This window comes from Taudactylus pleione, unplaced genomic scaffold (assembly GCF_031769625.1).
Source record: "Taudactylus pleione unplaced genomic scaffold, aTauple2 ptg000051l, whole genome shotgun sequence".
Lineage (NCBI taxonomy): Eukaryota > Metazoa > Chordata > Amphibia > Anura > Myobatrachidae > Taudactylus > Taudactylus pleione.
In genome coordinates this window covers 6,762,290-6,775,668 of record NW_028284453.1, presented here as the reverse complement: position 1 = coordinate 6,775,668, position 13,379 = coordinate 6,762,290, and positions in this window count along the sequence as shown.

Here is a 13,379-nt window from a genome sequence, read left to right as displayed (position 1 = left end):
GTGCGAGCGTGGCATCCCTTCCCAGGCTCCAGGAGAGCATGGGAGATTATGCGAGTGAGGCGTCCCTTCCCGGGCTCCTGGAGAGCATGGGAGATTCTGTGAGCAAAGCAGCCTGGTCAGGGCTCCAGGAGAGCATGGGAGATTCTGCGAGCGATGCCTCCCTGCCCGAGCTCCTGGAGAGACAATGGGAGATTCTGCAAACAAAGCAGCCTGGCCAGTGCTCCAGGAGAGCATGGCAGATTCTGCAAGTAAGGCATCCCTGCCAGGGCTCCAAGAGAGCATGGGAGATTCTGCAAGCGAGCCGTCCCTGCCTTGTCTCCTGGAGAGCATGGGAGATTCTGCGAGTGAGGCCTCCCTGCCCGAGCTCCAGGAGAGCATGGTAGTTTATGCGAGCAAAGCAGCCTGGCCAAGGCTCCAGGAGAGCATGGGAGATTTTGCGAGCGAGGCATCCCTGCCCGTGCTCCACGAGAGCATGGGAGATTCTGTGAGCGATGTGTCCCTGTTTGAGCTCCAGGAGAGCATGGCAGATACTGCGAGTGAGGCATCCTTGCCAGGGCTCCAAGAGAGCATTGGAGAATCTGCGAGCAAGGTGTCCCTGCCCGTGCTCCGGGAAAGCATGGGAGATTGTGCGAGCGAGGCATCCCTGCCCGGTCTCCTAGAGAGCATGGGAGAATCTGCGAGTGAGGTGTCCCTGCCCGGGCTCAAGGAGAGCATGGTTGATTCTGCAAGCAATGCAGCCTGGCCAAGGCTCCAGGAGAGCATGGGAGATTGTGCGAGCGAGGTGTCCCTGCCCGGGCTCCGGGAAAGTATGGGAGATAATGCGAGCGAGGCATCCCTGCCCGGGCTCCAGGAGACCATGGGAGATTGTGCGAGCTGGGCATCCCTGCCCGGGCTCCAGGAGAGCATGGGAGATTCTGCGAGCGAGGCATTCCTGTTTGAGCTCCAGGAGAGCATGGGAGATTCTGCGAGCGATGCGTCCATACCTGAGCTCCAGGAAAGCATGGGAGATTCTGTGAGCGACATGTCCATGCCCGGGCTTCAGGAGAGCATGGTAGATTCTGCGAGCAATGCAGCCTGGTCAGGGCTCCAGGAGTGTATGGGAGATTCTGCTAGCGAGGTATTCCGACCAGACAGGGGAACTGCAACCTCCAGAAGTCCCGATGAGGTTTTTTAAATGGGCCCGATGCCGGGATGCAGTTCCAGGAGTTCGGGTAAAATCCACCGGTACCCCCGCAAAAAGTGGCGCGCAGCAGCAATGCCGTGACGTCTGGGGGAATTCCTCGGGCGGTTTCACAAATGGCAAAGAGGTGAGAGAGAGAGCCAGGAAGAGATCCATGCGGGCGAGGTGTCCCAGCAAGGGCTCCAAGAAAGCATGCGAGATTCTGCGAGCAACACAGCCTGAGCAGGGCTCCAGGAGAGCATGGGAGATTCTGCGAGCGAGGCATCCCTGTTTAAGCTCCAGGAGGGCATGGAAGATTCTGCGAGCGAGGCATCCCTGCCTGGGCTCCAGAAGAGCATGGGAGAATCTGTGAGCGAGGCATCCCTGCCCGGGCTCCAGGACAGTATGGGAGAATCTGCGAGCAAGGCATCCCTGCCCGAGCTCCAGGAGAGCATGGGAGATTGTGTGAGCGAGGCATCCCTGTTTGAGCTCCAGGAGAGCATGGAAGATTCTGCAAGCAAGGAGTCCCTGCCTTGGCTCCTGGAGAGCATGGGAGATTCTGCGAGTAAAGCAGCCTGGTCAGGGCTCCATGAGAGCATGGGTGATTCTGCGAGCGATGCCTCCCTGCAGGAGCTCTAGGAGAGCATGGGAGTTTATGTGAGCAATGCAGCATGGCCAGGGCTCCAGGAGAGCACGGGAGATTGTGCGAGCGAGGCGACCCTGCCCGGGCTCCAGGAGAGCATGGGAGATTGTGTGAGTGAGGCATCCCTGTTTGAGCTCCAGTAGAGCATGGGATATTCTGCAAGCGAGGCATCACTGCCTTGGCTCCAGGGGAGCATGGGAGATTTTGCGAGTGTGGTGTCCCTGCCCGGGCTCCTGGAGAGCATGGGAGATTCTGCGAGCAAAGCAGCCTGGTCAGGGCTCCAGGAGAGCATGGGAGATTCTACGAGCGAGGCCACCCTGCCAGAGCTCCTGGAGAGCATGGGAGATTCTGCGAGCAATGCAGCCTGGCCAACGTTCCAGGAAAGCATGGGAGATTGTGCGAGCGTGGCATCCCTGCCCGGGCTCCAGGAGAGCATGGGAGATTGTGTGAGCGATGCGTCCCTACCCGAGCTCCAGGAAATCATGGGAGATTCTGTGAGCGACGTGTCCATGCCCGGGCTTCAGGAGAGCATGGTAGATTCTGCGAACAACGCAGCCTGGCCAGGGCTCCAGGAGTGGAGTGCATGGGAGATTCTGCTAGCGAGGTATTCCGGCCAGACAGGGGAACTGCAACCTCCGGAAGTCCCGATGAGGTTTTGAAAATGGGCCCGATGCCAGGACACAGTTCCAGGAGGTCGGGTAAAATCCACCGGTGACCCCGCAAAAAGTGGCGTGCAGCAGCAATGCCGTGACATCTGAGGGAATTCCTCGGGCGGATTCATAAATGGCGAAGAGGTGAGAAAGAGAGCCAGGAAGAGATCCGTGCAGGCGAGGTTTCCCAGCCAGGGCTCCAGGAAAGCATGCGAGATTCTGCGAGCAACACAGCCTGGCCAGGGCTCCAGGAGAGCATGGAAGATTCTGCGAGCAAGGCATCCCTGTCCGGGCTCCAGGAGAGCATGGGAGATTGTGCGAGCGAGGCATCCCTGCCCGGGCTCCAGGAGAGCATGGTAAATTGTGCAAGCGAGGCGTCCCTGTTTGAGCTCCAGGAGAGCATGGGAGATTCTGCGAGCAATGCAGCCAGGCCAAGGCTCCAGGAGAGCATGGGAGATTGTGCGAGCGAGGCATCCCTGCCCGGGCTCCAGCAGAGCATGGTAGATTCTGTGAGCAATGCAGCCTGGCCAAGGCTCCAGGAAAGCATGGGAGATTCTGCGAGCAACACAGCCTGGCCAGGGCTCCAGGAGAGCATGGAAGATTCTGCAAGTGAGGCATCCCTGCCCGGGCTCCAGGAGAGCATGGCAGATTCTGCAAGTAAGGCGTCCCTGTTTGAGCTCCAGGAGCAGCATGGGAGATTCTGCAAGCGAGCCGTCCCTGCCTTGGCTCCTGGAGAGCATGGGAGTTTCTGCGAGTGAGGCCTCCCTGCCCGAGCTCCAGGAGAGCATGGTAGTTTATGCGAGTAAAAGTAGCCTGGCCAAGGCTCCAGGAGAGCATGGGAGATTTTGGGAGCGAGGCGTCCCTGCCCGGGCACCAGGAGAGCATGGGAGATTGTGTGAGCGAGGCATCCCTGTTTGAGCTCCAGGAAAGCATGGCAGATTCTGTAAGTGAGGCATCCCTGCCCGGGCTCCAGGAGAGCATGGGAGATTCTGCGAGCACTGCATCCCTGCCCGGGCATCAGGAGAGCATGGGAGATTGTGGAAGTGAGGCATCCCTGCCCAGGCTCCAGGAGAGAATGGGAGATTGTGCGAGCGAGGCATCCCTGCCCAGGCTCCAGGAGAGCATGGCAGATTCTGCAAGTAAGGCATCCCTGCCAAGGCTCCAAGAGAGCATGGGAGATTCTGCAAGCGAGCCGTCCCTGCCATGTCTCCTGGAGAGCATGGGAGATTCTGCGAGTGAGGCCTCCCTGCCCGAGCTCCAGGAGAGCATGGTAGTTTATGCGAGCAAAGCAGCCTGGCCAAGGCTCCAGGAGAGCATGGGAGATTTTGCGAGCGAGGCATCCCTGCCCGTGCTCCTGGAGAGCATGGGAGTCTATGCGAGCAAAGCAGCCTGGCCAAGGCTCCACGAGAGCATGGGAGATTCTGTGAGCGATGTGTCCCTGTTTGAGCTCCAGGAGAGCATGGCAGATACTGCGAGTGAGGCATCCTTGCCAGGGCTCCAAGAGAGCATTGGAGAATCTGCGAGCAAGGTGTCCCTGCCCGTGCTCCGGGAAAGCATGGGAGATTGTGCGAGCGAGGCATCCCTGCCCGGTCTCCTAGAGAGCATGGGAGAATCTGCAAGCAATGCAGCCTGGCCAAGGCTCCAGGAGAGCATGGGAGATTGTGCGAGCGAGGTGTCCTTGCCTGGGCTCCGGGAAAGCATGGGAGATAATGCGAGCGAGGCATCCCTGCCCGGGCTCCAGGAGACCATGGGAGATTGTGCGAGCGGGGCATTCCTGTTTGAGCTCCAGGAGAGCATGGGAGATTCTGCGAGCGATGCGTCCATACCTGAGCTCCAGGAAAGCATGGGAGATTCTGTGAGCGACGTGTCCATGCCCGGGCTTCAGGAGAGCATGGTAGATTCTGCGAGCAATGCAGCCTGGTCAGGGCTCCAGGAGTGTATGGGAGATTCTGCTAGCGAGGTATTCCGACCAGACAGGGGAACTGCAACCTCCAGAAGTCCCGATGAGGTTTTTTAAATGGGCCCGATGCCGGGATGCAGTTCCAGGAGTTCGGGTAAAATCCACCGGTACCCCCGCAAAAAGTGGCGCGCAGCAGCAATGCCGTGACGTCTGGGGGAATTCCTCGGGCGGTTTCACAAATGGCAAAGAGGTGAGAGAGAGAGCCAGGAAGAGATCCATGCGGGCGAGGTGTCCCAGCAAGGGCTCCAGGAGAGCATGGGAGATTCTGCGAGCGAGGCATCCCTGTTTAAGCTCCAGGAGGGCATGGAAGATTCTGCGAGCGAGGCATCCCTGCCTGGGCTCCAGAAGAGCATGGGAGAATCTGCGAGCGAGGCATCCCTGCCCGGGCTCCAGGACAGTATGGGAGAATCTGCGAGCAAGGCATCCCTGCCCGAGCTCCAGGAGAGCATGGGAGATTGTGTGAGCGAGGCATCCCTGTTTGAGCTCCAGGAGAGCATGGAAGATTCTGCGAGTGAGGCATTCCTGCCCGGGCTCCAGGAGAGCATGGGAGAATCTGTGAGTGAGGCATCCCTGCCTGGGCTCCAGGAGAGCATGGGAGATTCTGCGAGCGAGGCATCCCTGTTTAAGCTCCAGGAGAGCATGGGAGATTCTGCAAGCAAGGAGTCCCTGCCTTGGCTCCTGGAGAGCATGGGAGATTCTGCGAGTAAAGCAGCCTGGTCAGGGCTCCATGAGAGCATGGGTGATTCTGCGAGCGATGCCTCCCTGCAGGAGCTCTAGGAGAGCATGGGAGTTTATGTGAGCAATGCAGCATGGCCAGGGCTCCAGGAGAGCATGGGAGATTGTGCGAGCGAGGCGACCCTGCCCGGGCTCCAGGAGAGCATGGGAGATTTTGTGAGTGAGGCATCCCTGTTTGAGCTCCAGTAGAGCATGGGATATTCTGCAAGCGAGGCATCACTGCCTTGGCTCCAGGGGAGCATGGGAGATTTTGCGAGTGTGGTGTCCCTGCCCGGGCTCCTGGAGAGCATGGGAGATTCTGCGAGCAAAGCAGCCTGGTCAGGGCTCCAGGAGAGCATGGGAGATTCTGCGAGCGAGGCCTCCCTGCCAGAGCTCCTGGAGAGCATGGGAGATTCTGCGAGCAATGCAGCCTGGCCAACGTTCCAGGAAAGCATGGGAGATTGTGCGAGCGTGGCATCCCTGCCCGGGCTCCAGGAGAGCATGGGAGATTGTGCGAGCGATGCGTCCCTACCCGAGCTCCAGGAAATCATGGGAGATTCTGTGAGCGACTTGTCCATGCCCGGGCTTCAGGAGAGCATGGTAGATTCTGCGAACAACGCAGCCTGGCCAGGGCTCCAGGAGTGGAGTGCATGGGAGATTCTGCTAGCGAGATATTCCGGCCAGACAGGGGAACTGCAACCTCCGGAAGTCCCGATGAGGTTTTGAAAATGGGCCCGATGCCAGGACACAGTTCCAGGAGGTCGGGTAAAATCCACCGGTGACCCCGCAAAAAGTGGCGTGCAGCAGCAATGCCGTGACATCTGAGGGAATTCCTCGGGCGGATTCATAAATGGCGAAGAGGTGAGAAAGAGAGCCAGGAAGAGATCCGTGCAGGCGAGGTTTCCCAGCCAGGGCTCCAGGAAAGCATGCGAGATTCTGCGAGCAACACAGCCTGGCCAGGGCTCCAGGAGAGCATGGAAGATTCTGCGAGCAAGGCATCCCTGTCCGGGCTCCAGGAGAGCATGGGAGATTGTGCGAGCGAGGCATCCCTGCCCGGGCTCCAGGAGAGCATGGTAAATTGTGCAAGCGAGGCGTCCCTGTTTGAGCTCCAGGAGAGCATGGGAGATTCTGCGAGCAATGCAGCCTGGCCAAGGCTCCAGGAGAGCATGGGAGATTGTGCGAGCGAGGCATCCCTGCCCGGGCTCCAGGAGAGCATGGTAGATTCTGTGAGCAATGCAGCCTGGCCAAGGCTCCAGGAAAGCATGGGAGATTCTGCGAGCAACACAGCCTGGCCAGGGCTCCAGGAGAGCATGGGAGATTCTGCAGTGAGGAATCCCTGTTTAAGCTCCAGGAGAGCATGGAAGATTCTGCGAGCGAGGCATCCCTGCCCGGGCTCCAGGAGCGCATGGGAGAATCTGTGAGCGAGGCATCCCTGCCTGGGCTCCAGGAGAGCATGGTAGATTCTGTGAGCGAGGCATCCCTGTTTAAGCTCCAGGAGAGCATGGAAGATTCTACGAGCGAGGCATCCCTGCCTGGGCTCCAGGAGAGCATGGGAGATTGTGCGAGCGAGGCATCCCTGCCCGGGCTCCAGGAGAGCATGGGAGAATCTGCAAGTGAGGCATCCCTGCCCGGGCTCCAGGAGAGTATAGGAGATTGTGCGAGTGAGGCATCCCTGCCCGGGCTCCAGGAGAGCATGGGAGATTGTGTGAGGGAGGCATCCCTGTTTAATCCCCAGGAGAGCATGGGAGAATCTGCGAGCGAGGCATCCCTGCCCGGGCTCCAGGACAGCATGGGAGAATCTGTGAGCGAGGCATCCCTGCCTGGGCTCCAGGAGAGCATGGGAGATTCTGCGAGCGAGGCATCCCTGTTTAAGCTCCAGGAGAGCATGGAAGATTCTGTGAGCGAGGCATCCCTGCCCGGGCTCCAGGAAAGTATGGGAGACTGTGCGAGTGAGGCATCCCTGCCCGGGCTCCAGGAGAGCATGGGAGATTGTGTGAGGGAGGCATCCCTGTTTGAGCTCCAGGAGAGCATGGGAGATTCTGCGAGCAATGCAGCCTGGCCAAGGCTCCAGGAGAGCATGGGAGATTGTGCGTGCGAGGCATCCCTGCCCGGGCTCCAGGAGAGCATGGGATTATCTGCGACCGAGGCATCCCTGTTTAACCTCCAGGAGAGCATGGAAGATTCTGCGAACGAGGCATCCCTGTTTAAGCTCCAGGAGAGCATGGAAGATTCTGCGAGCGAGGCATCCCTGCCCGGGCTCCAGGAGAGCATGAGAGATTGTGCGAGCAAGGCGTCCCTGCCCGGGCTCCGGGAAAGTATGGGAGATTGTGCGAGCGAGGCATCCCTGCCCGGGCACCAGGAGAGCATGGGAGATTGTGCGAGCGAGGCGTCCCTGTTTGAGCTCCAGGAGAGCATGGAAGATTCTGCAAGTGAGGCATCCCTGCCCGGGCTCCAGGAGAGCATGGCAGATTCTGCAAGTAAGGCGTCCCTGCCAGGGCTCCAAGAGAGCATGGGAGATTCTGCGAGAGAGGCGTCCCTGTTTGATCTCCAGGAGAGCATGGGAGATTCTGCAAGCGAGCCGTCCCTGCCTTGTCTCCTGGAGAGCATGGGAGATTTTGCGAGCGAGGCATCCCTGCCCGTGCTCCTGGAGAGCATGGGAGTTTATGCAAGCAAAGCAGCCTGGCCAAGGCTCCACGAGAGCATGGGAGATTCTGTGAGCGATGTGTCCCTGTTTGAGCTCCAGGAGAGCATGGCAGATACTGCGAGAGAGGCATCCCTGCCCATGCTCCGGGAAAGCATGGGAGATTGTGTGAGCGAGGCATCCCTGCCCGGTCTCCTGGAGAGCATGGGAGAATCTGCGAGTGAGGCGTCCCTGCCCGGGCTCAAGGAGAGCATGGGAGATTCTGCAAGCAATGCAGCCTGGCCAAGGCTCCAGGAGAGCATGGGAGATTGTGCGAGCGAGGTGTCCCTGCCTGGGCTCCGGGAAAGCATGGGAGATAAGGCGAGCGAGGCATCCCTGCCCGGGCTCCAGGAGACCATGGGAGATTGTGCGAGCGGGGCATCCCTGCCCGGGCTCCAGGAGAGCATGGGAGATTCTGCGAGCGATGCGTCCATACCTGAGCTCCAGGAAAGCATGGGAGATTCTGTGAGCGACGTGTCCATGCCCGGGCTTCAGGAGAGCATGGTAGATTCTGCGAGCAATGCAGCCTGGCCAGGGCTCCAGGAGTGTATGGGAGATTCTGCTAGCGAGGTATTCTGACCAGACAGGGGAACTGCAACCTCCAGAAGTCCCGATGAGGTTTTTTAAATGGGCCCGATGCCGGGATGCAGTTCCAGGAGGTCGGGTAAAATCCACCGGTACCCCCGCAAAAAGTGGCGTGCAGCAGCAATGCCGTGACGTCTGGGGGAATTCCTCGGGCGGTTTCACAAATGGCAAAGAGGTGAGAGAGAGAGCCAGGAAGAGATCCATGCGGGCGAGGTGTCCCAGCAAGGGCTCCAGGAAAGCATGCGAGATTCTGCGAGCAACACAGCCTGAGCAGGGCTCCAGGAGAGCATGGGAGATTCTGCGAGCGAGGCATCCCTGTTTAAGCTCCAGGAGGGCATGGAAGATTCTGTGAGCGAGGCATCCCTTCCAGGGCTCCAGAAGAGCATGGGAGAATCTGCGAGCGAGGCATCCCTGCCCGGGCTCCAGGAGAGCATGGGAGATTGTGTGAGCGAGGCATCCCTGTTTGAGCTCCAGGAGAGCATGGAAGATTCTGCGAGCGAGGCATTCCTGCCCGGGCTCCAGGAGAGCATGGGAGAATCTGTGAGTGAGGCATCCCTGCCTGGGCTCCAGGAGAGCACGGGAGATTCTGCGAGCGAGGCATCCCTGTTTAAGCTCCAGGAGAGCATGGGAAATTATGCGAGTAATGCAGCCTCGTCAGGGCTCCAGGAGAGAATGGGAGATTCTGTGAGCGAGGCCTCCCTGCAGGAGCTCTAGGAGAGCATGCGAGATTGTGCGAGCGATGTGTCCATGCCCGGGCTCCAGGAGAGCATGGAAGATTCTGCGAGCAAGGCATCCCTGTCCGGGCTCCAGGAGAGCATGGGAGATTGTGCGAGCGAGGCATCCCTGCCTGGGCTCCAGGAGAGCATGGTAAATTGTGCGAGCGAGGCGTCCCTGTTTGAGCTCCAGGAGAGCATGGGAGATTCTGCGAGCAATGCAGCCTGGCCAAGGCTCCAGGAGAGCATGGGAGATTGTGCGAGCGAGGCATCCCTGCCCGGGCTCCAGGAGAGCATGGGAGATTCTGTGAGCGAGGCTTCCCTGTTTGAGCTCCAGGAGAGCATGGAAGATTCTGCGAGCGAGACATCCCTGCCCGGGCTCTGGGAAAGCATGGGGTGATTCTGCGAGCGAGGCATCCCTGCCCGGGCTCCGGGAAAGCATGGGGGATTCTGTGAGCGAGGCATCCCTGTTTAAGATGCTGGAGAGCATGGTAGATTCTGCGAGCAATGCAGCCTGGCCAAGGCTCCAGGAGAGCATGGGAGATTGTGCGAGAGATGCGTCCCTGCCCGAGCTCCAGGAGATCATGGGAGATTCTGCGAGCAATGCAGCCTGGCCAAGGCTCCAGGAAAGCATGGGAGATTCTGCGAGCAACACAGCCTGGCCAGGGCTCCAGGAGAGCAAGGGAGATTCTGCGAGTGAGGCATCCCTGCCCGGGATCCAGGAGAGCATGGGAGAATCTGTGAGCGAGGCATCCCTGCCTGGGCTCCAGGAGAGCATGGTAGATTCTGTGAGCGAGGCATCCCTGTTTAAGCTCCAGGAGAGCATGGAAGATTCTACGAGCGAGGCATCCCAGCCCGGGCTCCAGGAGAGCATGGGAGATTGTGCGAGCGAGGCATCCCTGCCCGGGCTCCAGGAGAGCATGGGAGAATCTGCGAGTGAGGCATCCCTGCCCGGGCTCCAGGAGAGCATGGGAGTTTCTGCGAGCGAGTCATCCCTGTTTAATCTCCAGGAGAGCATGGAAGATTCTGCGAGCGAGGCATCCCTGCCCGGGCTCCAGGAGAGCATGGGAGAATCTGCGAGCGAGGCATCCCTGCCCGGGCTCCAGGACAGCATGGGAGAATCTGTGAGCGAGGCATCCCTGCCTGGGCTCCAGGAGAGCATGGGAGATTCTGCGAGCGAGGCATCCCTGTTTAAGCTCCAGGAGAGCATGGAAGATTCTGTGAGCGATGCATCCCTGCCCGGGCTCCAGGAAAGTATGGGAGACTGTGCGAGTGAGGCATCCCTGCCCGGGCTCCAGGAGAGCATGGGAGATTGTGTGAGGGAGGCATCCCTGTTTGAGCTCCAGGAGAGCATGGGAGATTCTGCGAGCAATGCAGCCTGGCCAAGGCTCCTGGAGAGCATGGGAGATTCTGCGAGCGAGGCATCCCTGCCCGGGCTCCAGGAGAGCATGGGAAATTCTGCGACCGAGGCATCCCTGTTTAAGCTCCAGGAGAGCATGGAAGATTCTGCTTGCGAGGCATCCCTGCCCGGGCTCCAGGAGAGCATGAGAGATTGTGCGAGCAAGGCGTCCCTGCCCGGGCTTCGGGAAAGTATGGGAGATTGTGCGAGTGAGGCATCCCTGCCCGGGCACCAGGAGAGCATGGGAGATTGTGCGAGCGAGGCATCCCTGTTTGAGCTAAAGGAGAGCATGGAAGATTCTGCAAGTGAGGCATCCCTGCCCGGCCTCCAGGAGAGCATGGCAGATTCTGCAAGTAAGGCGTCCCTGTTTGAGCTCCAGGAGAGCATGGGAGATTCTGCAAGCGAGCCGTCCCTGCCTTGGCTCCTGGAGAGCATGGGAGTTTCTGCGAGTGAGGCCTCCCTGCCCGAGCTCCAGGACAGCATGGTAGTTTATGCGAGTAAAAGTAGCCTGGCCAAGGCTCCAGGAGAGCATGGGAGATTCTGCGAGCACTGCATCCCTGCCCGGGCATAAGGAGAGCCTGGGAGATTGTGCAAGTGAGGTATCCCTGCCCAGGCTCCAGGAGAGCATGCGAGCGAGGCATCCCTGCCCGGGCTCCAGGAGAGCATGGCAGATTCTGCAAGTAAGGCATCCCTGCCAGGGCTCCAAGAGAGCATGGGAGATTCTGCGAGAGAGGCGTCCCTGTTTGAGCTCCAGGAGAGCATGGGAGATTCTGCAAGCGAGCCGTCCCTGCCTTGTCTCCTGGAGAGCATGGGAGATTCTGCGAGTGAGGCCTCCCTGCCCGAGCTCCAGGAGAGCATGGTAGTTTATGCGAGCAAAGCAGCCTGTCCAAGGCTCCAGGAGAGCATGGGAGATTTTGTGAGCGAGGCATCCCTGCCCGTGCTCCTGGAGAGCATGGGAGTTTATGCGAGCAAAGCAGCCTGGCCAAGGCTCCACGAGAGCATGGGAGATTCTGTGAGCGATGTGTCCCTGTTTGAGCTCCAGGAGAGCATGGCAGATACTGCGAGTGAGGCATCCTTGCCAGGGCTCCAAGAGAGCATTGGAGAATCTGCGAGCAAGGTGTCCCTGCCCGTGCTCCGGGAAAGCATGGGAGATTGTGCGAGTGAGGCATCCATACCTGAGCTCCAGGAAAGCATGTGAGATTCTGTGAGCGAGGCATTCCTGTTTGAGCTCCAGGAGAGCATGGGAGATTCTGTGAGCGATGCATCCATACCTGAGCTCCAGGAAAGCATGGGAGATTCTGTGAGCGACATGTCCATGCCCGGGCTTCAGGAGAGCTTGGTAGGTTCTGCGAGCAATGCAGCCTGGCCAGGGCTCCAGGAGTGTATGGGAGATTCTGCTAGCGAGGTATTCCGACCAGACAGGGGAACTGCAACCTCCAGAAGTCCCGATGAGGTTTTTTAAATGGGCCTGATGCCGGGATGCAGTTCCAGGAGGTCGGGTAAAATCCACAGGTACCCCCGCAAAAAGTGGCGTGCAGCAGCAATGCCTTGACGTCTGGGGGAATTCCTCGGGCGGTTTCACAAATGGCAAAGAGGTGTGAGAGAGAGACAGGAAGAGATCCATGCGGGCGAGGTGTCCCAGCAAGGGCTCCAGGAAAGCATGCGAGATTCTGCGAGCAACACAGCCTGAGCAGGGCAACAGGAGAGCATGGGAGATTCTGCGAGCGAGGCATCCCTGTTTAAGCTCCAGGAGGGCATGGAAGATTCTGCGAGCGAGGCATCCCTGCCAGGGCTCCAGAAGAGCATAGGAGAATCTGCGAGCGAGGCATCCCTGCCCGGGCTCCAGGACAGCATGGGAGAATCTGCGAGCGAGGCATCCCTGCCCGAGCTCCAGGAGAGCATGGGAGATTGTGTGAGCGAGGCATCCCTGTTTGAGCTCCAGGAGAGCATGGAAGATTCTGCGAGCGAGGCATTCCTGCCCGGGCTCCAGGAGAGCATGGGAGAATCTGTGAGTGAGGCATCCCTGCCTGGGCTCCAGGAGAGCACGGGAGATTCTGCGAGCGAGGCATCCCTGTTTAAGCTCCAGGAGAGCATGGGAAATTATGCGAGTAAAGCAGCCTCGTCAGGGCTCCAGGAGAGCATGGGAGATTCTGCGAGCGAGGCCACCCTGCAGGAGCTCTAGGAGAGCATGCGAGATTGTGCGAGCGACGTGTCCATGCCCGGGCTTCAGGAGAGCATGGTAGATTCTGCGAGCAACGCAGCCTGGCCAGGGCTCCAGGAGTGCATGGGAGATTCTGCTAGCGAGGTATTCCGGCAAGACAGGGGAACTGCAACCTCCGGAAGTCACGATGAGGTTTTGAAATTGGGCCCGATGCCGGGACACAGTTCCAGGAGGTTGGGTAAAATCCGCCGGTGACCCCGCAAACAGTGCCGTGCAGCAGCAATGCCGTGACGTCTGGGGGAATTCCTCGGGCGGATTCACAAATGGTGAGATGTGAGAGAGAGAGAGCCAGGAAGAGATCCGTGCGGGCGAGGTTTCCCAGCCAGGGCTCCAGGAAAGCATGCGAGATTCTGTGAGCAACACAGCCTGGCCAGGGCTCCAGGAGAGCATGGAAGGTTCTGCGAGCAAGGCATCGCTGCCCAGTCTCCAGGAGAGCATGGGAGATTGTGCGAGCGAGGCATCCCTGCCCGGGCTCCAGGAGAGCATGGGAGATTGTGCGAGCGAGGCATCCCTGTTTGAGCTCCAGGAGAGCATGGGAGATTCTGCGAGCAATGCAGCCTGGCCAAGGCTCCAGGAGAGCATTGGAGATTGTGCGAGCGAGGCATCCCTGCCCGGGCTCCAGGAGAGCATGGGAGATTCAGCGAGCGAGGCATCC